The sequence below is a fragment of the Vidua chalybeata genome, chromosome 2, assembly GCF_026979565.1.
Source record: "Vidua chalybeata isolate OUT-0048 chromosome 2, bVidCha1 merged haplotype, whole genome shotgun sequence".
Lineage (NCBI taxonomy): Eukaryota > Metazoa > Chordata > Aves > Passeriformes > Viduidae > Vidua > Vidua chalybeata.
The window spans coordinates 17,862,629-17,888,006 of NC_071531.1; the positions used below are offsets into that span (position 1 = coordinate 17,862,629).

The 25,378-nt window shown below is 40.1% G+C and overlaps 1 protein-coding gene across 10 annotated transcripts in view; it reads left to right on the forward strand.

Annotated features, from left to right (window-relative positions):
- The first annotated feature begins 20,805 nt into the window (after positions 1 to 20,805).
- GEMIN8 (gem nuclear organelle associated protein 8) overlaps positions 20,806 to 25,378 on the forward strand; it is a 28,234-nt gene continuing 23,661 nt past the window's right edge. The window contains exons 1-4 of one of the 10 annotated variants that reach the window (XM_053936024.1): positions 21,309 to 21,421; positions 22,186 to 22,235; positions 23,152 to 23,330; positions 24,007 to 24,112. The gene's annotated coding sequence lies outside the window, so the exon portion shown is untranslated. Of the gene's footprint in view, positions 20,987 to 21,308; positions 21,422 to 21,450; positions 21,616 to 21,641; positions 21,882 to 22,185; positions 22,236 to 23,151; positions 23,331 to 24,006; positions 24,113 to 25,378 lie in introns of those variants that run through there. The other 9 variants (XM_053936021.1, XM_053936020.1, XM_053936023.1 and 6 more) reach the window with 9 other exon arrangements.

Below are 25,378 nucleotides of genomic sequence, written 5' to 3' on the forward strand. Positions count from 1 at the left end.
ACAAAACAGAAAACAAAAGGTTAACATTGAAAGCATGCATATAAACCATTTCCAAGTGTATGATTTTACAGGACAGGCAGAGAAGTTTTTACAGAATAAATCAAAGCAATGAAAATAGAAAAAGGAACATGCTGAAACCCATACTTCAGTACTTAAATAAAATACATACAAATTGGAAAGCAAGTTTTGCAAGCAATTCCCTAACTGGTTGTTCAGATTCCATGACTTTTCATAAATAAAATTACAAATATGTAAAGTAAACATCCAGATGCAGCATGTCAGTTTTCCCATCTCCAAATCCAAATCCAAAACAAATTACTTCCCTTCTGTGCTTGGACTTGCAATTAGAAATAAGTAGAACTGGTTCACTTTTGGCTCAAGGGATTGGCTTTCAATTGGCTTGCTCAGTTAGAGAGCAGCAATAAGCTTCCTGTTTGTAGAATATAATCTTAAACTTGGCACTTGCTGTCCCTGCAGTCCTCTGGCACAATGGCATCTATTTAGACTGCCTACTTTACTTGCCTAACACGAGTGCTGAACATCGCAAAACTGGATGCTTGTCCACAGCAGGCATCATTAAAAAGATAACTCAGAGTATCCAGATTAGGGCTACTTAGCCAGTAGAAAGAGCCAGGCCTGAAAGACGGCTCCTGAAGAATGATTCAAAGCACTAAGAGGATGCCAACCTCCCCCTGGGGCCACGAAGGCCCTAAGCAATGAAGAAACAATCCTGAAAGTTTCTTTGGGACTACTGCTGTGTAGCTGAATAGACAATTGTCTGGAGGAGAGGAGAAGGTGTGCTCCCAGCAGGTGCTTCTCCAGAAGTTTTGCATTGTTTGTTGTCTGCAGGCACTCAGAAAGCTCTCTTTTCCCAGGGGGGTACCATTTGTTACCTCCTTAGAGGTCCTCTAGCGGAGCCTGTTTTCACACCATCCCACACACCACAGCAGAAGGGCAGATACATTTCCTTAAGCAATTAGGTATGTGAAGTACACAAGATCAGTGCCCCTGCTGCAAACCAGGAGCTGATGCACTCTTGGCAGCACAATGAAACCTTGTTTTGATACATCCCGTAACATATATGCATCTACAGCTATACATACACACCATAAAATACAAGTATATGCACCATATATTTATACAATATATAAAATGTAGATTAAAATTTATGTCATACATGTTACAAACTGTTGCATTCATTATAAATATTTATGTATTCTGTATTAGTAATAGATATAAACTGAATTCTTACTCATTCCAAAAAATAATAATATGAAATTGCTTTCAGACTTTCTGGGCTGTATTCCTTAAAGCATGTGACACTTCAAGAAAACTTTGATCCCACCCCCCAGAATGGGATCAATAAATTTAATAATGGGCTTCAATAAAACATAACATTGCAGTGAAAATTTCATCAAGAGTTGGAATGATGTAAAGCAATTAGTTAAACTATGAACTTCTACTTCCTCTGCTTGCATTTTTAAGCATGGATAAATGTAACATAAATGTAGAACAACCATAATTCTTGCAGCATCTGCAATCCCATCTTTCTACTTTTTGATTTAATTTGTTTCATTTTGTGACTTTCATTTGGTTTTCCCAGTATTGCTAATCTTATTCAGTGCAATGTTCTGGCACTGTAAATTAAAAATTTGTAAAATGTACAAATAAATTTCATTCATAGTTACAAGTCACGCTAAAGCTAACCTGCTCTGCCAAATATTAGCCTGTAAATATCAAAGTGAATTGCACTCTGTTAGTATAGGCAGATATAGAAAAATTTTACTGGAATCAGTGGATACTCCAAGCTTATAGCATCACCAGCAAGTAGAGAATGTGGATAAACACCTAATGTTATTAAGCTTTAGCAGTATTTTGCTCATTTGATGAAGTCACAAACATTTTTCGGGTTGCTGTCAGCATGACAAAAAGAGAAGACTATGGAATTTATAGACATTTTCTTCAAAAGTAAAGTATGCAAAACGTGACCTTATATCCTCTGTCCTGGATTAGTCCTCTTACAATCACTCACTGCATCTTTTCTAGAACTTGTCTTCGTATTTCTATCTTCCCATGAAATATCCCTATCTTCCCTTGCAAAGTTGGGTTTTTTTCAGAAAAAAATATCAGAACATCTGTTTCAGTATCAAAGTTGTTTTGTAGGATTTTATGGTTTTCAGCTATAGGTTATGTTCTCTCCTAGGCAGCTACTTGCTTGGCTCCGGCCTCATCAGCAAATACAAAAATTCCCAAATGCCCAGATATCATAAATGTCTGCTTGTCAAGTACAGACATCCCAGAGATCTGGCCATAATCATTTGTGGACTCAATGTCTTCTAGGCACCATAAATAAAATTCACGCTATCTGTATTCAAGAACCAGAAGTCAGGAAGAAAAATCAAGATGCTACAAAATTTAGCTGTGTGCCTGCTTAGTGGCCAAGTTGTTTTGCCCTCTAAATATAACCCATCTACTGCAGAGAGAAGGCTATAACTTCTAAAGTCATGCCATTCAAATTAGAGAGGTGTAAATAGAGAAAATTACATTTGAAAATTAAGTCATAAATGTAAGATTGGCAACTGCTATTTATTCCTCCATCATCTATAAGGCATCATGGGTGTTCAAAGCTGTATGCAGCAGCTGAGCTGAGGTTAGGTGAAGATCTGGTCATTGCAGAGTCAGTTGAAATGCACGGCTCATACTCCAAGACAGAAAATTTTGTGAATTCTATTCTGCCTGTAGGCTCACTGATTTGCCTCTTCAGCCATGCCCAGCTGAGGCATGAATCACCCTATTGCTGCGGATCACATCCTCATTGTTGCATACTTTGTGCCTAGGCATGTACACCTCAGTGTCAGTTTCCTGTGTCTGTGATCTCTGCTTGCTCACAAGTAACCACCAAATCTTTCAATTATTCCACCTCACAGCTGTCTTTCCTCATCCAAGCTTTTAATGGGTTCATCACAGAAAAACATTGCCCAGACTAATATTAATCTTCAGTGCCACAGAGGTCTAAAATTTGATTGTTGTGGAAATTCCTCTGGCTCTGCGGTATTTAAATTCTCAGCCACAATCCCATGTTAATGTAGAAATTATTGTGTCTTGAATAGGTTTGTGCCTTCCCAGAACAATGTTAGATTAGAGCTTAACACTTCAGTGTTGCTCAGCTTCTTGTCACATGCACTTTTTTTTTTTGCAAAATTAAGTCCAGCTTTATCTAGTACATACTAATGAGTCCAAGCTTTTCCTGTTTACATGTCAGTTTTCTAAGGCTACCATCACAGGTTGGAAAGTCTACTGAGTATTCCGCTCAAAAGAAAGAATAAAAGAAACAGAGTGGGAAATTAAATCCTTAAGTTAAAAGACAAAACTAAGAAAATTCCCCCAGCCCTCCAAATAATTGCTTGCTTATTCAGGCCTCGTATGTTGCCAGCAGACTACATACTGATATAACCAATTTTGGACTATTTAGACATGAGCAAAACTCTGTGAATTTAGGAAGTCAGCATGAAAATCACTGTCGTAATAACAAGTTCCAGCAATAAGAAAATTTAATTAAATCATTACACAGAAACATAAGCATTGATGGAGTTTTCACAGCTTTAATGAGGCCAGTATGGAGTTCATGACCCTCTATGAAAGTGTGTTTAATGATGATGGGCTGGGCCACTGTGTGCCATTATTTATTTAAAGTCCTAAAAGTGAGCTTGTCTTTCACTCTGGATGATTCTAATCAGCATTTAAAAATGCTAGCCTAAATAAAAGATATTTCTCTGCCTTTTTCAGCCTGCCCTTTACTAGCACCAGAGAAGAAAGGAAAAATATGAGTTTTGCAACATTCTTATATACTGAGAACCAGACAACTGTTGGTGAATGAAGAGCAGAGTTCAGCTCTATCCATGGGTCATGGCAATATTTTAACGGATGTGGGAAAAATTATTTTCTTACTTCAACAATTGCTAAATAAGTTGTCAAAGTAGAAAGAGAACAGGTGAACTGGGGTTAGAGTGTACAAGAAAAAGAGCCATGTCTGTGAGAAAAGAAACAGAGCAGGAAGTTCCTGAGTTTAGAAGTAAAGCATGGCAAAATAAATCCAACATTTAATTGATGAGGCGTTTAATGGTGGAGAGCAGAAAATCAGAAAGGTCATGCCTATTCTTCTAAACCAAACAGCACCAAGGCACATTTCTGGTTTAACACTTGTAGGCTCCATTCTTTGCCCCATTAAATTGTTAGTGATCTCTGGTACAGCTCAGGAGCATTTCAGCTAAGGCTATCCAAAAGTTTCCAGTTATGGTTCAAAAGTCAGCAGGGGTAATCGGGTGGCACACAGCAGCTTGGCTTAGAGAGGAGGGTGGATGCAGAGCCCCACATTATGCAGCAACAACACCTGGCAGCACTCACAGGCAGTTCCATTAACTGATGTGGACATAGCTGGAAGCTCCATCTCTATTGCTCCAGTCCTAAGAGTTGTACCTGGCCTCATTTCTGCTCCTGAAGAAAGACGGCAGGAGGTGATGAATTTCTACCCCAAGACACTGTTTGAGAGTGCAAGATACTGGCATTTATTGCAGTGTTGAATTCTGGGTGTATGGTCAAAGTTTTAACAAGAAATTAAATCAAAACCAGAAAAAATGTCAGCTGAATGTGTCACAAGACTGTTTGCCTGGTCATCCTTATTTCATTTGGTTTATTTCAGATCAGCTCTTGGGAACATTAAGTACTTTGGACTCCATATGGAGTCCTCGAGTCAAAATTTTATTAAGATAAAATTGAACTCCCTCTTTAGGGAGTACACAAAATGAAATCCAACACCAAGAAAGAAAGGGAATTACATATTTCTGTTCCCATGGGAAAAGTGAAATGCTATTAAAAAATGCACAGTGGGTAAACACAGCTCCTCACGTTCTCTCTCAAATTGCATTTTAGAAATATTTTATTAGGGTCACCACGACTCTTAGAGTTGTTGTGTAGAGCTGGGGAGAAAACACTCCTTGTTTTTCAAGAAGCTGTGCTCTGCAGCCTTCAGAGGATCTTTTTTGATTTTTGAATTCTGAGTGTCTCCATCTACTGCTCTTCCACATGCAGACAGGACCCTTGGTTGAGTGTTTATTATATGTTACGCTGCCACATAAATACTGTTCTATTGACATTTCCTAGCTAAATAAGCCTTTCTTTGGCTGTTTAAAATTCACCATGCAATACTCAGTGTTTGTAGAAAGGTGTCAAATAAAGAGAAGGAAGAAAAAGAAAGGGAGAAAAATGCTTCAGGCGAAGTTTTCCATCACCTTCTTCTTACTGTAATCATCACCAGAAAGCATAGCAAAAATGGTTCAGAGCACAATGATTTAGCTAATGTGATAAAGTAATAAAGGTCTGATTATGATTTTGTGATATTCATCAGTATTAGTAAGTATAGTGTTAATAAATTCACACGTTCCATGGGTTCGGTGGTTGGAGACAGGGACAACACACACACACACACACACACACACACACACACACACACACCAACACTTCATGTGACAAACAGCCTATTGCATTGTTGAGAGCCTTCTTATATAGGGAATTCAAAACTCCCAGGTGTAGACAGCTCACTGGTCTGATTCTCACACAGCCCAGCTCCTGACCAGTGAGCTGTCTGCAGCCCAGCAGGGAATAAGGTCCCTGTCCAGGGACTCCAATGCCACAAGTAAGAAGATAGTCAGGTCCTCAGTATTCTACATTCTTCTATACCCTGTGTAAACAACACCACAGAAGAGTGGGGATTGATACCCTTGGGGATGTTAACCTTATTTCCTACCAGACTAATCCAGCCAGTTTTCAGTGCTCCTACTTCCAAGGAAGCACTCAGCTGTTCTGTTTTCATCAGCATCTCTGTTCTCAAATGCCTCCATGCTCCAGGGGACAGTTAGCAGTCAAGGCAGTTTGCTCAGAAGGATGCTGTATGTTGTGCTGACCATGGCCTCTACTCCCTCTTTATAGAGCAGAGAGAAACATCTGTGGAATAAGCCTGATTTTCTGAGGATCGAGAAGTTAGAGAAGTTATTGCTAAGAGAAGCCAGGCAAGAACAGAGGAAAAAAGTAGGATAGGTCCAGGAGGGGACATAGGAGAAAAACAAGCCCTGGGTTGCTGTGCTTTTTATAGATGTAGAGGGATTGCCATTTAAATGTTGATGTTTGCCAAAGTAAACAAAATATTTATTAAGGAAATTGCTTGCTTGGGTGAAAAATTGGAGCTCTTCAAAACCAATGATGTGTTTACCTGGAGCAAATGGAGATTTATTCTTTTTTAATAAACCCACACTATAAACAGAAGTAAAACCCAGACCTTGACAGAGCAATTCCTCTGCACTGCAACATTTGGAAATAACCCAGGTATTCCAACATTTGATATATAACATAGCTCAGCTTCCCATTTGCACTTCTAAATAAGCTGCAACCACTGCTATAGGTAATGCCAATAAAACAGGTGGTGTTGCACAATATTCTGATGGGGATGATTTCTGCTTTGTTTTACTGCTCTCCAGCAGATTATCTTGCAAGTGTTTGCTGCAAGATATGATTGTGCCTGATTGAAACACAAAAAAACCCACCAGCACTTTCTTGCTGGGAACTGTAATAATTTCATCGAATTGCTACGGGTTTTTTAATCCACGAAAAGGAATCATGCCATTTTAGTCTGAAATCCCTTTACTAGAAAAAAAACATAAGTAACAAAAAACACCCACAAAAACTTTTGTGACAGAAATTCTCCATGTTTGTTTGCTTTGAAACTGTCGGACTTTATCAATTCTGCCCCAGGAATATCTCAGTTGCAAAGAAGCTCTTTAGAAACCAGAAGGCAGAACAGAGAAAATCAAATGATAATTGCATCAATGTCTTCTTCCTCTTTACCCAGACTGGAAGCTGTTCTCATGGATATTTTGTAAAACTTTTCCCCCCAGCTAGTTAGATGCAGAATCATCTTGGGTTTTTTGTCTGTTTGTGAGAGTCCTTGAATTTGATGCAGGAACACACATTGATGCACTTCTCAGAGATGACTGAGTTTGTGGGTATTTAAACATTAGCTATATATTGCACAGTTTCAAGCACTTGAGCATCAGATTTCATATTAAAAGGCTTGAAAAATAAAGATTTTTTTTTTTTTACAGTTTTCCTTCTTTGATGTCATGGTTTTTTGTAGTTTCCTGTGCAGCTTATTTGTTATGTTGTGGAGCATGATCATGAAAGCTGTCTTGTTCATGGTCAAGGAAACAGTTGTGAACAGATGGAATATTTTATGCCCATTCTTGTTGCAGGGTCATACAATAATTTGTTTGAATGACCATCAGAGCTGAAAATTTTCTCTTGTCAATGTGAGTTGAAAGATACTTTGACCTATAGTAGCCTACATCAGGACTGGTCATTTTAGAAAAGTACAAAAAGAGAGTAGTGAGAGTCCCAGTTTAAAGGAATTAAACCTCTGAAATTCAGTTGTTGTCAAATTGTGTCTCAAAAAAGATGTGATGAAAGCTAGCATGCTATTATTTTTGTAGCTATAGCAAAAGCTTTGAAGATGTAACATCTGCATTTCCAAAGTTACGCAGTATTTACATCAGGGTCCCTTTCCTCTTTTCTTGTGTTAGCATGTCTACCTTCCTACTTCCACCTCCTTTATGAATATAGTTACTTTTATTCAGGCTTATGCTTCTGCCCCTCCAAACTGCTGGACTCTCTCTGCCCTCTCAAATGTAGTAACTCTTACCTCTTTTTTTCCAAACAATTCCTTACAGTTCAAGCCGTGCCAACCCTGTCCATCCCAACTCTCTGCATCCCTGTAAGGGCTGCAGCTTCCTGGAGGAGTTCCTGACACTTCTCCTCACCCAGGTCTTAACATCTTCTCACTTTTTAGCCAGCTCCCTCTACATCTATTCAGATCACTCAATCATTGAGGGCTTATCCCTTTCTGCTTCCATTCCTGGTGTACCCTACCAGCTGCACCAACATCCCCCGGCAGAAATGTGCCCTTGCTGCCCCTCATGGCCCCACTCACACCTTGGACATTTTAAATAGAACTGGAATTCACAATTATTTTTAAAGGCTTATCATTTAATATACATTATATTATTGTCTTCTAAGTTCTGTCATCAAAATTCCTGAAGTAGCAGAGGGAAGAAATATTAAGAGAAGAAATTCTGGCTGTGCATCAGCATAATCCAACTAGATTTGTGCTCCTGTTTTTCTTTTTTAATGCACGTTGATGAAATGTGGCCTGCTTGTATACATGTGAAAACTGCATCTCATTAGTTGATAACTCCTATAAATGTGTCAAAGACTGTTACTTGTATTAATGTGCTAAGGAAAGACTTCTATAATCATTACAAGATAATGAAGACATTGTGATCTCAGTTAAATCTATTTTAGGAAGATATAATGAGCCAAAATTCATCTAAATGAAAAAATTTGAAAGCTATGTGTCTTGAGAGTTTGAAAAATGTAATGTCTTACAAGCAATGCCCAGACAATGTAACACAATGAATTTTGAGTAGTATTTAGATGCCAAGAAAAGACAGAGCATTCTATTTCAAAATGAAAAATATCAAATCACAGATTTCTGTAAATTCTAGAGCATTGAGAAGAGTAATGAGCTAAATGAGAAGAAAGGAGTGAAAGGGAAAGAAATGAATCTCTTAAAACTTTATGATACAATGATTTGCATGTAGTTTTTCTGGTTTTACCAGCACTTTTGTTGGAAAAGTTTAAGGAATTCTGTGAAGCTGTTATATAACCTACACAGCACCTAGAAAGGCTTGCTGCCATACAGACTTTAGGGAGAACATGCCTATAGGGAAGTCAGAGCAGCACCCTAGAACTCTGCTTTTGAAACTCAACTTTGGGGCCTCCACTGTGACCACAGGAAATGCTCTAGCAGAAGCACTGCCTCACTTGAACAACCTCACACAACAAGATGTAAGCTTGCCTTGGCCACTTTCACATCCCACTGTTTCCAGGAAGAATGGTCAGGGTCCCTTTGAGAGCAGTAAAAAGTCCTTTGGAAGCAGTAGGACTGCCCACCTCCAGGATGGATTGATGGCCAGGGAGAGGTAGCAGCCCTGTGCATTATGCTCAGCATAATGAGTGTGATCATCACAGAGACCATCACTACCCCATCTTCACTGCAGATGCACCCATCCTTTGTAATGCCACCAAAGATGTCTTTCTTCTAGCCAACAAAGAGATCAGAGGTACCCTTAGGCCACAAAGCCCCTGGAACTCCTGGATACAAAGATAATGAAAGTATGTAGTGCAGGCTGTACCCTGTTAACAACCCACAGGGCTGGAACTAGACTGATGCATCAAAAATTATTTATTTCCAAGCAAGCAGCTCTGTGTGGTAGGACAAACTGTTCTGAGGATCATCACATACTCAAATAACTCAGACCTTGGCACACAGCACCAACAGTTGCCATCTTCTACTGCTGCCCTATAAATATGCTGTCACACTGCTGCCTTTTCCTCCTCTCACACTCACACTTTCAAGTAGACATGCTGCTCCTCTTTGCTTTCTCCTGACCAATCCTCAGGGCTAGCTCACCCATACACCTTCTGAAACAGGGAGAGTAAATGACATCAGGTTAGAGTAACTGCAGCTGGAAGGAAAGGTGTTATCTTACCTGAGGATTAACACAGTACTACAAAGATTCTATGGAATCTGTCATAATTTTAGGTGATGACAGCATGGCCTCCATATTGTTCAAAGTAAGAACAGAACAGTCCCTAGCTGTTCTGAAAAAGGATAAAATCTATAATCGTGGTTGCATTCATTCATGAAAATACCTTCTGAAAACCCAACACCATTAAATCAGTAGTAATAAAATAAGCTTTGGTAATTCTGTACAAGCTAAGCCAGCCAGAAAGATTCTGAGAGGATTTTCACTGTTTGTACTCTCATAAATTGTTACTTCCTAGGAATAGTATTCTAAATACAGCCAAAAAAAGTCTTGAAGAAGGAGTTTTAAATGTCCCCATAAACCTGTAAAATAACAATGTAAGTGCAGAAGCTTTTTTTTCTTTTTTAAAAGTGTATCACAGAATGCTGATGTGTAGACTGGAATTATGTTCTAAGGAATAAATCTCTGGAACTGCCTCTGGATCTATCTACTTATGTCATACTGCATCCATTACAGCAACATTTGAACACCTTCCAACTACTTTCAGTACAAATAATAATCTCTGTCTCCTTTTCTACAATAGGGCAGTGATCATATTCATGGTTGGTGTCTGTATAGTGTGTACGGCAGCTTGATGCTGTTTCTGGGTACAACCTATGATAAGTCTAATAAGAAATAACAGAAGTGAAGCAAGTAGGTTTTTTTTGGTAAGACTGTGTGTACATTCAAGCCTGGAAAATTGAATGGGCAAGTGTTGCATTTGCTTTTCAAAGCAAGTGTTATTTATCACACCAGCACGTCTCTCATTTTGTAGAGGCAGATTATCATCTCCACTGCTGAAGATTTCTTGTCACACTGGTTCAATCCCATGTGCATCTCCTTTCTTCTAAGGGAAGAGAAAGAGGGTTTATCTGAGAAGATAAACCCTCCATGAAATACTGGTAGTGAGCTTTAGTAGTGAGCTTTTGATTTTCACAGTCATTTAATAAAAACTACTTCATTATTCATTCTATATGACTCTCTCTGAAAATAGTAAGCTCTCTTTTAACAGGGAGATGCTTCAGCAGTAAATCATAGGATACCAAACAGGCAAGATAAAACTTGTGAAGAACTTTTTAATTAAGAGAATGAATGAACAATTTATAATTAATTATTTAGGAATTAATGCCACCTCAATTTATCATCAAACATTTGCAAACACAATACACACACTTGTATGCCTTTTACAGTCTTTACAGTCTTTAGGGTCACTACTGAATGCTGGCCCAATCCAATACAGTATAACAGATGTAGTCAAGGCATTAGGTATTTGTTGACTGCTCTGCAGAAATTGTATGAAGGATGATGTCAGTAATCATTTAAATGCTCAGTTCTTTGTGGATAAAAGGACCAGGAAATTAAAACTTTGTGCCTATCTATTATTTCAGTGTGACTGGCTGTAAATTGTTATGCAATGATTTGCGTAATCTTTGTAGGTACAATTTGAAAATAGTTGATATTATGAATTCCCTGTGTTTAAGTCATGAAGACTGCAATTTCATTTCGCATACAGTTTTCCTTTGCTCGCCATTGGTTATTTTATCTCTTCATTTTTATTTTGTACTGAAATTTTCAAGGATGGTGATTCAGGGCTTACAGCTGAGCAGGGATGCCATCTTTCTGTCAGCATGTGTCACATAACCTGTTATGGAGACATTGGGCAGCTATTCCCTGCTTTGTTACTCATAAAACCACACATGCAGCATCTTAGGAGCATTATCAAGGCCCTTCCTCTACCAGGCCTTCCATCACAGACATCACTTCTGGCCATGTGGTGGGACTGTGCATCAGGTCTTCTAAGCAACTTCTCATACACAGCTCAGACCACAGCAAGGAGATCTGGAGCATGTCAGCTGCAATAAATACATTTCATTCACAGTCTCATGATGGAAGAGCCCACTGAATGTTCAGAAGGGAGAACGTTAGGGAAGAGGTTATGAGCTCCCAGAGCAATTAATCCAGTCCACTCCAGACTTTCCCCATCTCCAGGCTAACCCCATAAAAGGAGTCAGTATGAAAATCACAGAATTGTTGAACTCTTCTAGTCATTACATGTTTTTTCATCCTCTGTTTGCATGGACATTTCATCATCCAAAATGTTCATCAACACACTGGTCAGCTGCTTTCCTAGATCTGAATATCAAAAGAGAAGTAACCAAGCAGGCAAGTACTGAGTGGGGATCTAGAGAACCTTGAAAGGCCAATAAAAGTTTTAATTGACAAAGAAAATTCTGGTCTAAGTATAGAGATAGAGATGAATCCAGGAGAGGAGGCAGAAAGATAGATACTGACCCTGAAGGAAAAGAGATATCATTGCTGCAGAAAGAGAATTCTGGGCACTCCAAGCCCAAGGACAGTTCCAAAGGAGAAAACTGGAGTATGTGTATTTATGGAGACATTCTTGTTCTGATTTCTTGTGCAAATAAAGCATTATCATTTTCTAGACCACTTGCCACTTGCATCTCCACACAGCCAGAACTTTGAGAAGGAGTGAGCAACAGTGTTTGAGGGATACCAAGGGATCATCATTGTTCCTGGCTAGTTCAGGCTTCTAGACATTTAAGACTTGTTTCTGAGAAAGATGCCAAGATTTCATAGACAACGTTTATCAGAGACCAAGGAAACAATACCAGAATTATTCAAGTGTCAGAAAGCTTAAAAGGACAGAGAATCAACAGCAGCCATCCCAGCAGTGTGATATATACCCAGCTTCTTTAAAAGTTCACATTTTTCCATCCTTCAAGGATCCTCAGAATATCTCAGTGAAATGCAACCCAGATAATGAGACCCAGAAGCAGCAATTAATGAATTCTCAAAGGAAAATACATTTGCTTCTAGTGTTATAAAACCAGCTTCTGTACAAAGACATTTAATTTAGATATGCCACAATATTTTGAGAGTTTCCAACACTATTCTGTACCAGTACTTTCCATACCTGAGGTTCTTGTGCAACTTTTATTCAGATCTAAAAGAGAAAAATTAAGTAAAGCCTTCAGGATTTGCGGGAACTTATGCCTCACAATCTACCTGTTACATGTAGGCCATTCCTTTGGGCTTGCATGCAGCTAGATCTCCTGGAAAAGCTCTTTTTTCTGATTTGGGAATTTTTGGTGGAGGAAATCTGAGGGATAGATCCATTGGTCTGGAGTTTCTGTACTGCTGTAAGTACAAAGGTTTCTGAGGTGTTGTTGTCTATGCATAACCCAACTCCAGAGCACTGGCTTAGCCAGCTCTAGAACTAGATAGGCTGCTGGAGATCTGCTGTAGTGCAAATCCTGTATTTCCAAGCTGCCTTGGTGTTCCTATACACAAATAAATCATTAGTATCCCCATAAACAGTTGATCCAACCTGTACTCTCCAACAGTTGATCCAACCTGAGTAGATCTCAATAGCAGAGACCTTCCTGCACATTTACCATGTGATGCATAAACAAGTAGTTCTGACATTTCCAAGAGTCAGATTTCACCTCTCCTGCCCAGAAGCAGAAATCAGCTTCCCATAGATCACCAATAGTCAGATTCCATAGCTAAGAGTTGAGAATCTACTGAAGGCAAGGCCAACATGACTCACTTTCCTCATCACTCACATAGTTTTTTTTCAGAAAAGTTGTTTCCCTTCTTATGCCCTCATTCCTAGGGAGACCATCACTGTGGCAGGTCCTCAGGTACATCTGCACAAGGACAAACTACACTGAGGGAGCAATAGCCAATGTTTCCATGCAAACAACAACCCAGCACAGCATTCTCACTGAAATGACATAATGGAAGTAGTTATACAGAGGAACTGGGTTCAATTCATGACTAAAAAAATGAAGTAAAACAAACTGATGATGCTCAAAATACTTAACTTTTTTTCCATTAGTCATTCCTACTGCAACAAACATGCTATTTGTTCCCCTAATTTGTTTTTTTTTTTTTTCCTCTGTGTTGGCCAAAATATTTTTTGTCTGGAGCACTGTAGTATCCCAGGCTAAGCCAGTAGAATGGCTTGCCAAATAATGTCTGTGGACACATACAAAAGCTGGAATGAAAAACAAAATGTTGATACTGGCCTATAAACAGGAGTCAGGTTTTCAAGGTCAGCAAGAGGTAAGTGATTTGTTTGTTCTCATGGGGGTAAGTATTAAGCCTCTGAGGCTTAGAAGGGAATTAAGCCCAGACATTTCATTTTCTAAGGAAGTGATGTACTCAGCAAGCTATTCAATAATCAGAGGGGGCACATTCATATCATCACTAAAAAAAAAAGAGCGATGTGTTGTTTTTTGAGAGAACAGCTGCAGATAAAGATCCCTCCATGCAGCAATTTCTTCACTTGTTCTCACCTACCTTTAAATACACAGCCGAAGTGCCTAAGCTTGTATCTATGTCTGCTCGAAGGTCACTGGAGGCAGCCAGAGAGCTTAGCTCTGAGGTTAGATATGAGCTCTGTCTCCTGAAGATGCAGGACTTCAATGACTATAAAGGAAGTACAGGCACTACAGCTGGAAGGCTAAAGTTGATAGAATAAACACAGGTAGCAGTACAAACGTTTTTCAGGTAACTCCCTGGGACACCCAACTGCCTTCCTGGTTTGAACAGAAAACCACAGACATGGTTTTCAGCTTTGGATCCCACCTTGTGAATTAAGGACTTAAAAGACATGCACCTGTCTTCTATTACATCTGTCTTTTTTTCTTCTCCTTCCCTGTTAGTCAGCTCCTCAGTCAGCTTCAAGTTTCACAGATCTAATGTTGATCCCTAGAGAACTGCCCTGGAAAACCTCAAGATCCCTGATACTAACGAGCCATGTGTATCTCCTCGGCTACAGGATACTTATGAGCAGTCCAGAAGTCACTCTTACATGAAAGCTGTGCCTCCCAGGGCTGTGCTGGCCCCACAGCCAATGGGTTATCTAAATCCTTGGCTGCTAGAAGAAGTTACTGAGACTGATTTTGCTGGGTTACTATCCACCTTTGCACTTAACTCAAGAGCCATTGCCATCTCCTGTCATTTTGTCCAGAACATTCTGTAGCTTTTGGAGGAGTGTAATAGGCATCTTGTCATTCTCAGTCTGAAAGCAATGCAGGCTCAGGCAGCCTCCCCTTATTTGGAGCAGGTGAACATGAGTACACACCCAATCTATATTTTGCACTCCCTCCCAGTGCACCTCTAGTGTCAGTTCAAAGCTTCTATGACTAAAGGCACTGATAGCCGAGGATATAGATAACACCTTGTGAAAGAGCTCCTGTAGCAGGGAGATTGGTCAGCATGCTGTGGTCTGCCTCTGGAGCTCTGTGCAGCTTTATGTAGAATTACTATCACCCACTGTACTGAGAACAGCTATTTACAATTGTGGAAATTCAAAGGGTCATGGAAATACCATCGATGAGGCAGTCTGCAGTAACAACTCATGGTGAGAGCGAGCTATAGCTCACAAACAAGCAGCCATCATTAATAGCTGTCGACACAACAGATAGCTACAAGAAATAACAGAAGAAAGGAAGAAAAGAGGAAAGATGGAGGGTAATGCTAATGAATCAAGCATTTACAAGACCTGACAAAGTACGTAACTGAGAGATTTTAATTGTATTCAAGGTGTTATTCAGCTCTTCTGTGACTAACCTCTGGTCAATCAAAGGCTTATTTTTGAGGTTTTGCAGAAGTTAACACTTGCATAATAATGGACAAAACTGATCCCAAGGCACAGGACTTGTACAAACACTTGCACACATAGATGTCTATTCATTTTGATGGAATCTGCTTATCCCTACCTCTCAGGCAGTTCACGATATATCAAAAACCAATAAAGACAATAAATATCTGTGCATATTATTTATGCACAAATAAAACTAATAAAAATCTGTAAATTATTTTAAGAAGCCAGTTGTATCCCTAATATGCCATGTTTATCAAAGCAGAGAGTAAAACAAACAAACAAAACAAACAAAACAAACAAAACAAAACAAACAAAACAAACAAAACAAACAAAACAAACCCCTGACCAGTGCTGTATTAATATGCTGAAGGTTATATAGTCATTATTGGTTATAGTAATTTGAAAATTCTTACAACAATAACAGACAACTGAGTGGACTAAATATTAGTCTGGGGAATTAACCTGTATGGGTTCTGTGGACTAGATTCTAGTAATTAGGAGAGGTGGTATTTCAGAATGTGTGCCTCCTATATGCACTTGGGAACCTTTTTAGAGTTTGTAATGTTACAAAAACTGAAGGAGAAGGGAATAATGAAGACAGGTACAGTGCAGTTTGATTCAGCATTCTTTCTTGGGGCTACATTCAGGCAGGAGAAGCTGATATCAGACACTTTGTATGCAGCAGCACTTAAGCCAGGAGAATTGCTGAAGGGGTGGAAGCTAGACAGAGCAACAGGATTTACCAGGAGATCCAGTCCCATCCCCCACTGCCGTGGTCACAGCCATTTGGCTACACAACTCTTACCTGATCCAAGGCAGAGTCTCTCTGGGGGCAAAGGACACAAAACCTGGCCTGACGTTTTCACAGTCTTCAGTCTTACCATGACCTTTTCACATGCTACCTGCTGACTGCCTGAATTTAAAACACTTCTGGCATTATGAATGTTTTCCCAGTTAAAAATAATGACAAATGTGAAACACATTTTTTTTTCATATAAAAGAAACAGTATTATGCCATCTGTATTTCCTAATAAAAATTGCTAAATGCTCTTGTATAATAATGCCAAAATAACAATGACACATGAAATAACTCCAAAGACTAAAATAATTAAATTCAAAGAAAGATGAAAATGTAAGATTATAACGTTTTATTGTGTGTACATACCGAATACAATTACCACACAAAATTCTCATCTAAATCATCATAAGCTGCTATGCTACATGTTCCAGTGTTAAGTGTCCAGGAACAGATATTTAAGAGTTAGCTGAATATTCAGTTTTCTTTTGCTTTTCAGACTCTGGAAATCTGTATGGTTCAAGATTCTTTTGTTAGCTTTCAAGAAAAAGGCAGACTTTGTGCCATCTGAAAGGTGAGAGGGGATAGCACATTTTAGTAAGCCAGAGATACGAGGCAGGGCTATTTGGCAGACCTTTTACTCCTCCAGAGCAACCAGTTCAGACTCCGTTGTGCTGCTGTTTCAGACAGAATGCTTTGCTTTACCATTTACAATGCTGCCATCTATTGACGTCGGTGGGCTTATCTCACGATCATTGGCAGTATTTCCTTAGCAACTTCTTCCACTTGTATTTGCACTTGTATTTTTCTCGATGGGATTTATCTGACTAAACATACACACCTGCAATAACAGCACCATGTAAGAATTGCCCCAGGCTTCCTTGAAAATCACTGGAAGAAAAAAGCACTTCTAGGGTGTGATTCACGTCTACCCAAAGTAGATAACCAACATATACCAGATGAACAGCACCCAAAATGCATTACTGTGCTTTGCCCGTGGCTATAATGGTATCTGAAGAGTGACTAGCTCAAGTGTAGAGATCGCTGTCAGACTGTAAGTGAGCACAGAAAGACAGCAAAAGGAATATTACCCCCTGTCCCAGTGTGGGAAGTTTTTAGAGGTGCTCCTGATATTTAATTTATCAACATGTATCCATATACAATGGGGCCACAGGAGTTAAAGAAGAGAGATATGAGCTACATCTAACTTTGGATAAAAGTATTGGCATTTGGTCTAGAAAGCTACCTCACTTCATATTTTCTTTGGCTGTAAAATTGTCTTAAAAGATATTTTACCTCTCCCCAGCTCTGCCTCTGGTAGCCTGTCCCTCAGAAAGCCAGAGGTAAGAGAAGTCTCACATGTAGCTTCCTACACACAAACACAGCCACACACCTTCCTCCTCCCCTACTGCCCCCCAAAGAGGTATCTTTTCCTGTAAATTTTATGTAGAGTCACATTATACAGGAGCTAGACCTAAGAATTATTTATTTTAATCCAAACAAATGTTTTCTATAATGATTGAAAATCTTCTAGGAACAATGTAAAATATGATTTTGTCTTACTAAAGAACAAGTGGAGTCAATAATTGCAACACCTTGAACAATCTGCAGTTCTAAATGTGACTTATTTTGAATTACATTTAGCTCAGTTCAATAACGCAATCTTTGCAAAATAATGGTCTACACACAAATTTGCATAAGTTTTGCAGAATCACACACTTGGGTGTGACAGATGTATGATTCTTGAACAGTGGAACAAGAAAAATAGGTTACTGCCTACTTTCCAACTTCCAGTCATTGCCACTGTGTGCTGGAAACGATGTCCCCTTCAGATCTGATGCCCAGAATGTTTTCTCAGCTTATGCAACTGTGCTGCAAATTTAAACTTTCTACACCTCTTTTTTTTTTTTACAAACTTCCAGTCAGTAAACTCATAGCTTCTTAAAGAATAAGTTAATGAAATTAATTGGCTAATTAATGAATCTGAGTAGCTGACAAATGTTCTCTAAGACTTGACAACTGCAAATGCTGTTCCTTAAGAAATTTCCGTACTCTAATAGGTACTCTCATGCAGTGTTTTGTTTTCTTGCCAGGAAACATTTCCCAGCAAAGAGCGTCCTTATTTTTAGCCTATTGGAGCAACTCTGAAAGCTGCAAGGAACACAGTCATGGGAGAAAGTAGTTCAAGAGGGATGTGCTGCATTATGGGACACCATTGACAAAACTGATCAATAAAACCATGGCTCCCTTGTGATGCATCTGGCCCTCAGCCTGTGACAGATCTCATGCTGGAGTCAACAGGACCTATTCTTTCACCACCAAATCATTATTTTTGAGAAAGAAATTGCAGGGGTATTCACTTCATTCTAGATTCAGTTTATATTTTTTAAGGTTTATGGGTGTAGAAAAAATTTATTTACCAATCAGAATTAATGTGAGACCTTTTCTACTGTTGGGTTGTAGGAGGGACCATGTAAACGGGCTTCCTTTAAAAGCAAACCTTGCCAGGGTGCTCCTTCTCCTCTGATAAGATAGATTTTAAACTAATTAAATATCTACATGGTCCCCCAAGGAAAACAGCTCATAGAGCAGCATCTTGTGAAGTGAAAGATTCAGAAGAGATCCAGGGAAAGTGATCAGGTGAAACAGAGAGGAAGAAACTGGTTTTCATCAGACATGAAGTACTGATTTCACTGTTTTAAAAATGTATATAATCAGAGGTTTATTTAATGTGATATTTCTGTAGATTCCATAACAAAACTTCTTCTGTGCTTCCAGACAATAACTGTGCAAGTGCAAATATGCATAAGTAAGGCAGATAGATGGAAATAAGCAAGAAGCAGTGAACCAGGAGAATGTACATTTTATAAGTAAGACTACCAAAAAAAGTAGTATTTCAAACTGAAATATTACAAAACTACAAAACATTACAAAATGATTGCATTTTCAAAATCTACATAGCACCAACAGTAAGACATTCCTTGAAGTCTTTGCCTGAGACTGGTAAGTTTAACAAAACCAACACATATGCTATACCTTTGTGCAGGTTGCCCTGACGCCTTTCTCCCATACAAAGGGTAGCAGTTCAGCAATAAAACATGCCTTGATTTTAATATATAACATAATCACCTATCAACATAATTTACTCCAACTAGAGAACTGCACAGTCCATCACCACTTTTTCTGAGAGTGGCCCATGTCAGTGTCCTCAGGAATGAACAGGGCAAGCATAGAGGAGCTCTTAGTGCATCAGGACTTAAGTCAGAAGTGTGTCTTGATGTCTAATAGATACGCTATTATGATTTGCCTGATTCCTTTTTTCACCTACTGACTCTGCAAGATAACCTTGATGTGTTGCTGTCCACAACCTTCTGTTGTCAGTGTGCCATGTGTAAAAGCAGATATCAATGTGTGAGCATAAAGCAACCCAAATCTGCCTCTAGGAATACAGAGATCAGAGCAAGAAAAGCTGGAAGAGTCCCTGAGTGCATCAGACAAAGCAGTCTGGTAATTGTATAAAACACTTCTTTCTTGGAGTCAGAGGCTCTCTGTAAGTTTTTTGGCCATATACAGGGAAATCAGAAAACACTTGGGATGCAGGGGGTGAACAGGACCACAATTAAAATCCACTACAGTATCTAGACTTCTCAGTTCTGCATAGATGCCTGACTTCCATAGGAAACTATACAGTGACACAGTAGCTGGAAGAAAAGAATACACAGATGATGGAGAAAATACTAGCATTTTAGAAGTGGTGACTTGTGCTCTTAATATGCTGAAAATATATTTACAACCTACCATTTTTAAAGAAGATTTTGTGAACTAATAAATGTGATGCCCATACCAAGCAAGTTAGTAGCATTTTTTTAATAACTTTAGTAGATATAGGGGAAATAAATGTAGAAATCTGCTATATGAATGAGACTCAGTATGAAATTTCATTTCACAATGGGCTTTTTTAATTAAAACAGGTAACAAAGGGAAGTTGTCTCAATATGATCTGCTGAAATTTTCAGAGCAGTAAGCACACCAGGAGAGCTGAGATACAAGAATAACAGGTGGATTTTTTGTGCCTGAAGTATCAACTAAAAGCATGGAAAGTAGAGAAGAGAAATAGCCTTAGTGGAGAGAAGCCCTAAGGGAGCCCTTCTGGCCAGGATCAGTAGCATGAGCCATACTTGTGTGTTATAGCCCATCCGTGAGCTGTCTGGAGAAAGGCACAGACAATGGGGTGCCACGGTCTGCTGAGGATACTGGGCTATGTATGGTACAGCTGAGTGGCTTCTTAACCATGAAGAAACACACAACAACATTATGGCACCACGTAATAGCTGGCAAATTTAATACAGAGACTGTAAAATGCTACACAGGGGAAAATGCAATCCCTGCTCTGCTAGCTGTGACAGGTCCCTGAGGGGCTACTCATTCACAGTCCCGTGAAAATACTGGCTCAGTGCAGAACCTGAACAGAAAATTAAGATATTAACTATGGGAAATATAATAACCAGAGGGTAAAGTATGGCAGTGCCACAGCACCACCACTGCAGCACACGCATGTTTTGAGTAACGCGTCAGCTTGGTGAGCACTGTGAGTGCTCTGGGACTGGAGATGGTGACCAGGGGTCAGGTGGGACAGCAGGAACTCAGAACTTGCCAGAGAAGGCCAAAGAAGCTGGTGAAGGGTCTGGAGCACAAAGCCTGTGAGGAGCGGCTGAGGGAGCCGGGGCTTTAGCCTGGAGAAAAGGAGGCTGAGGGGAGACCTTGCCACTTACTACAACTCCCTGAAAGGAGGCTGTAGTGAGGTCTCTTCCTGGTCTCTTTTCCCGGATGGCAAGTGACAGGATGAGAAGAGATAATGTTAAGGTGTGCCACGGGAGGTTTAGGTTGGACATTAGGACGAAGTTTTTCACGGAAAGGGTGATTAGACATTGGAACAAACTGCCCAGGGAGGTGGTTAAGGAAAGACTGGACGTGGCACTCCGTGCCACGGTTTAGTTCTTCGGTCACAGGTTGAACTCGATGATGTCTCAGGTCTTTCCCAAACCATCTGATCCTGTGATTCTGCGGGCTCGCAGCGCCGTCCCCGTGAGGGGCCGGCAGCTCCATGAGGCGGCTGCGGAGAGCGGGGCCCGGCCACGCATCCCCGCCACAACACCACGAGATGGCGCCGCGGGCCCGGGGAGCGCCGGGCGGAAGCGGCGGGGGAAGCCGCGCTGGGCCCCGCCGGAACGGAGCGAGGGAGCGCTGGAGGCGGCTTTGCCCGGCTCTCTGCGCCCGTCGGAGCCCCGGGCTGCCCGGGTGGGTGCGGGGACGGCCCCCGCGCAGGCTGCGGCCTCCCGCCCGGGGAGGGGACCGGGCTGAGGGAGATGGCAGCCGGGGCGAAACAGCGGCGGGAGCGGGAAAGCGAAGGGCTCAGGAGGGAGATGTGGGAGCCCGGGCGTCTGGCAGGGCCAAGGGCGGCATTGTGGCACCAGGCGGTGGTTGTGGTATCGGTACGGGCGCGGGGCTTCGCCATTTTTCTACAGTTCATCGGCCTGAGGCGGCCATGAGCGAGCTCGGGCGAGAGCGGTGCTCTGGGCGCCGGGGCCGGGGGCAGCCGGGGCACAAGGCCCGTGCTCCTGCCAGTCCTTGGATGTAATTGTGTGCCCTGTGAGCAGAGACGGGAGCTGCTCATCGCTTCTGCGAGGCTTTCAGTCACTTGCCGGAGTCTGGGCACGAGATCTGTGAGATCAGGAAATTACTTAGGCCTTCAAAAGCTGTAGGAGAAGTTCCATCCTGTTCCTTGTTTATTACTAAATTGACCAGATATATATGAAGCATAAGCTAACTAGGCTACTGATAATTGTACAGCTTTTAGCACTTTATTTCTTCCCTGTGATGTTTGGCTGAAATAGCTTTTGGGTTTATGTGCTGAAGCTCGGAGGATAAAGGTCCTCTTCTGGGGAGCCACAGTGGATTACACTGCCTCGGCTTCTGATAGGGCCAAAAGATTGGTAATACATATGCTAAAGTTTGCGAGCATTATTTTGTGTTATGCTAATTTGTTTCCTTTCCATTCACAGGAGTTGCTGCTGTTGTTTTAAGGACATTGATGTGAACATCATAGTGATAGGTGGGTCTTCATAGCATTCCTGTTGGGATGAGAAACAGCTGTAACTGTATCCTAAATGCTGGGCAAGTCTTATATTTACAGCCATTCACAAACCAGAATGCAGGGTATAGTGTCGGGAATTTTTACCCTTTCTTTTGAAGAGAAATATCTTTTGCTGCCAACTGTCCCAGCAATCTCAGGCTTGTATTTCTGTGTGACTGTAACTAGGGCACTTCAGTATTAAAGTTAACGTCACGGCAATGCGCAGCATTAATCTGAAGCAGAGAATGTCAGACCACTTTTCAGACATTTCCCTCTTCTGGTGGTAATTCTGCATCAGAGTAAGCATCAGAAGTATAAAATGAAATAGTGTTCATGAGAGGATGCACATTATTGATGTTGTTATGTTCACATTTTTTTAGCTAGTATGTACTAAGGTGAGTTCAAAACATACAGCACAAAATTATGTTTAATCTCTCAAACTGTGAAACTTACTGCCAGGGGATTTATTGGAAACACCTGTTATTCATGGGGGCTTTGGCTTTAAATGCCAAAACCAGTTTTGGAGATGAAAAAAAAAAAAAAAAAAAGAAAAGTGCCTGATCTACCACTTGCTGAAATCAGGAGAAATGTACCTGGAAAAGTAATTCCTTTATGAATATATTAGTGTCACATTTTACTGAGTATCTCCTACTAACCATTGCCAGAAACTGGATACTGAGTTAGGGCAGCTCTGGCCTGTCTGAAGACACTTTTCGCAGCAGTGGGCAAAGGGGCTGGTCAGCTCTCTGTTGTTAGGGACATTTCCAATTGAAATGTAGTTGGCTTTTTCATGAAAGCTTTGTATAAATGTGTTTTGTTGAAACCTGCTGAATTTATTGAAATTCTACCTTCTGTTAATAACATATGATGTTTTTACCATAATATATTGTAATAGGTTAGTTAATCTTGTGTTGATGGATATTTTGAATAATGGAACCCTCACTGATCCTGCACTGAGCTTGCAGTTGTCCCTGTTTCCTCCATGGAGCCATGCTGTATCCAACACACCACTAGTCCCAGAGTGGGATTTACTTACCAAGTTATAAACTCCAGTGCATTGAAGTTGAGTCTAAGGTATGACAGACATTGTCTCCATTTCTATTGACTCCAAGGGAATTAAATGCTGTCACTGCTTTGATGGGTTTTATTTATTTTCCCTAATGCTCACCTGCCTCAAGCTGGTAAGGGGGACAGACATGTTTTGATGAAAGGGAGAAGGTCCCTCGTTCATTATCAGTGGAGAAATATTTTAAAACTGGGAAAAGAAAGTAGAAAAAATGTCCATCATTAATGATCAGTATAAGCAAACAAATCTCTTTCCCATTTTAAATTGTACATTTGCTCATGAGTTTCATATATTCAATTGGTTACATATTTCATTTTTTAAAGTATGAATTATAGACGTAGAACTATTACATTTATTTTTCTGCTGCTTGTTTCATATTTGATGTAGTTTGTTTTGGAAGAGTAATTCAACTGAAAATAAAACAAGCTCACTTTTTAATTTAGTTTCCTCGCTTGCAGCATTTTTATGCTCTGCTTTATATTTGTAGTCTAATGTTTTATAAATCATTTATGAAAATAATTAAAGTTTCTGTGTTTGGCAAAACAGGTTTTTCATATTTGGTAAACTAATATAGTTGGATGGTTTTGCCAGGGTTTTCCCCCTTCTTCCCTTTCAGGAAGTGTACATGCATGTTGTGTATTAATAATAAAGTCTCAGACTTTACCTATTACTTCTTCCTCCAAGCAGGCAGGAGAGAATCCAGTGACTCACATGCTTTAGTTGCCTAATGCCAGAATCTGCAGCCTTTGTTGGCATGAGTTGTTCCATCAACTGCAGTGGGGCTGCTCCTGTATGTAGAGCTTCTTGCAGACATGGGGCTGTTGTGTTACCAGGGGTTTATGGCTTTGAGCTTAGTCTGGGCTTTGGACACATTCAAAAGGACAGTCATTTGCTTTTGTAGCTGCTGCATGATTTGCATTTTGGTTGACCATTCCATTCTCCTTTCATGCAGTATGGCTTGGCTTAAGTGAGAAAAAGTTGCTCTTCAATGAGTATGGTTAAATATGAGGCAGAACACAACTGTACTGTATTGATATGCATTTTGAAAAACCCTGGCTTTCTCCTGGTATGAATCTACAGCAGTTTTAAGTGCTGTCTTGGCTATATTCCACTGTTTCTGGGAATAGCATTTGACCATATCTTAAGAGTAGCAATAGGTAGCTTACTGTACTCTATTTCTGTTACCTTTCACTGGCACCTAAAATAAAGTTCAGGCTGAGGGTGAGAATGTCAAGAGAAATATGTGAAAGAAGCAGCTGACCTATTAGTGTAATAAAATAATTGTGAGATAAGAGGAGGTTAAGAATATTTCTCAGTGTGATATACTGGTAAACCACCCTGGATATGTTGGTAATTATAAATCCTACCTGGTGATTATAGAGCTCTTGTTCTCCCTTTCTACCCCCACAACCATTTTTTCCTTTTTTTTTTTTTCCTGTCCAATTGCCTCTCTACCTTATGTATTTTCCTCACATTTAAAAATTGTGGTTGCAACTTGAACTGACCTGTGTTTTCTTCATGGGAGGCAGGATCAGATGCTGGAGAGGAGGAAAAAAAAAATATAGGCAAAGAGAAGGGCCTGTATGTGGTCAAAAGTGCACCACAGGTTAAAACTCACTGCATGAGTGGAATTGGGATGGGTTTAAACATTTTATGGCAATTGCTTACTTTATACAAGTTCCTGTGCAGACACAGCTAAAAAGTGAGAACAGTTTGTTTCCTTTAAGTTTATAGTTTTTGTTTGGCATTAATTTGGAGAATAAAGGTTGGGGAAGCATGAAGAAAGAGCAGAGCAATGGGAGAAATGTTCAGTTCCAGCATTTCAGGCTGCATTTTGTAGAAGGCTCTCTTTTAATTTTCTTACTGTAGTGGGGAATTTTAAGGAATGGGATTTTTACTGCTGATAATCAAAATCTATCAGTAAGAGACTTCAACTTGCCCCAACAGAAAAGGGATGCTTAACAGATGTAGGTCATGGTACTCAAACATAATAAAAAATATATTCAGTGCCTGTGATTGCCTTAATACACATATTTTTGTGAATTAAAAAGCTACT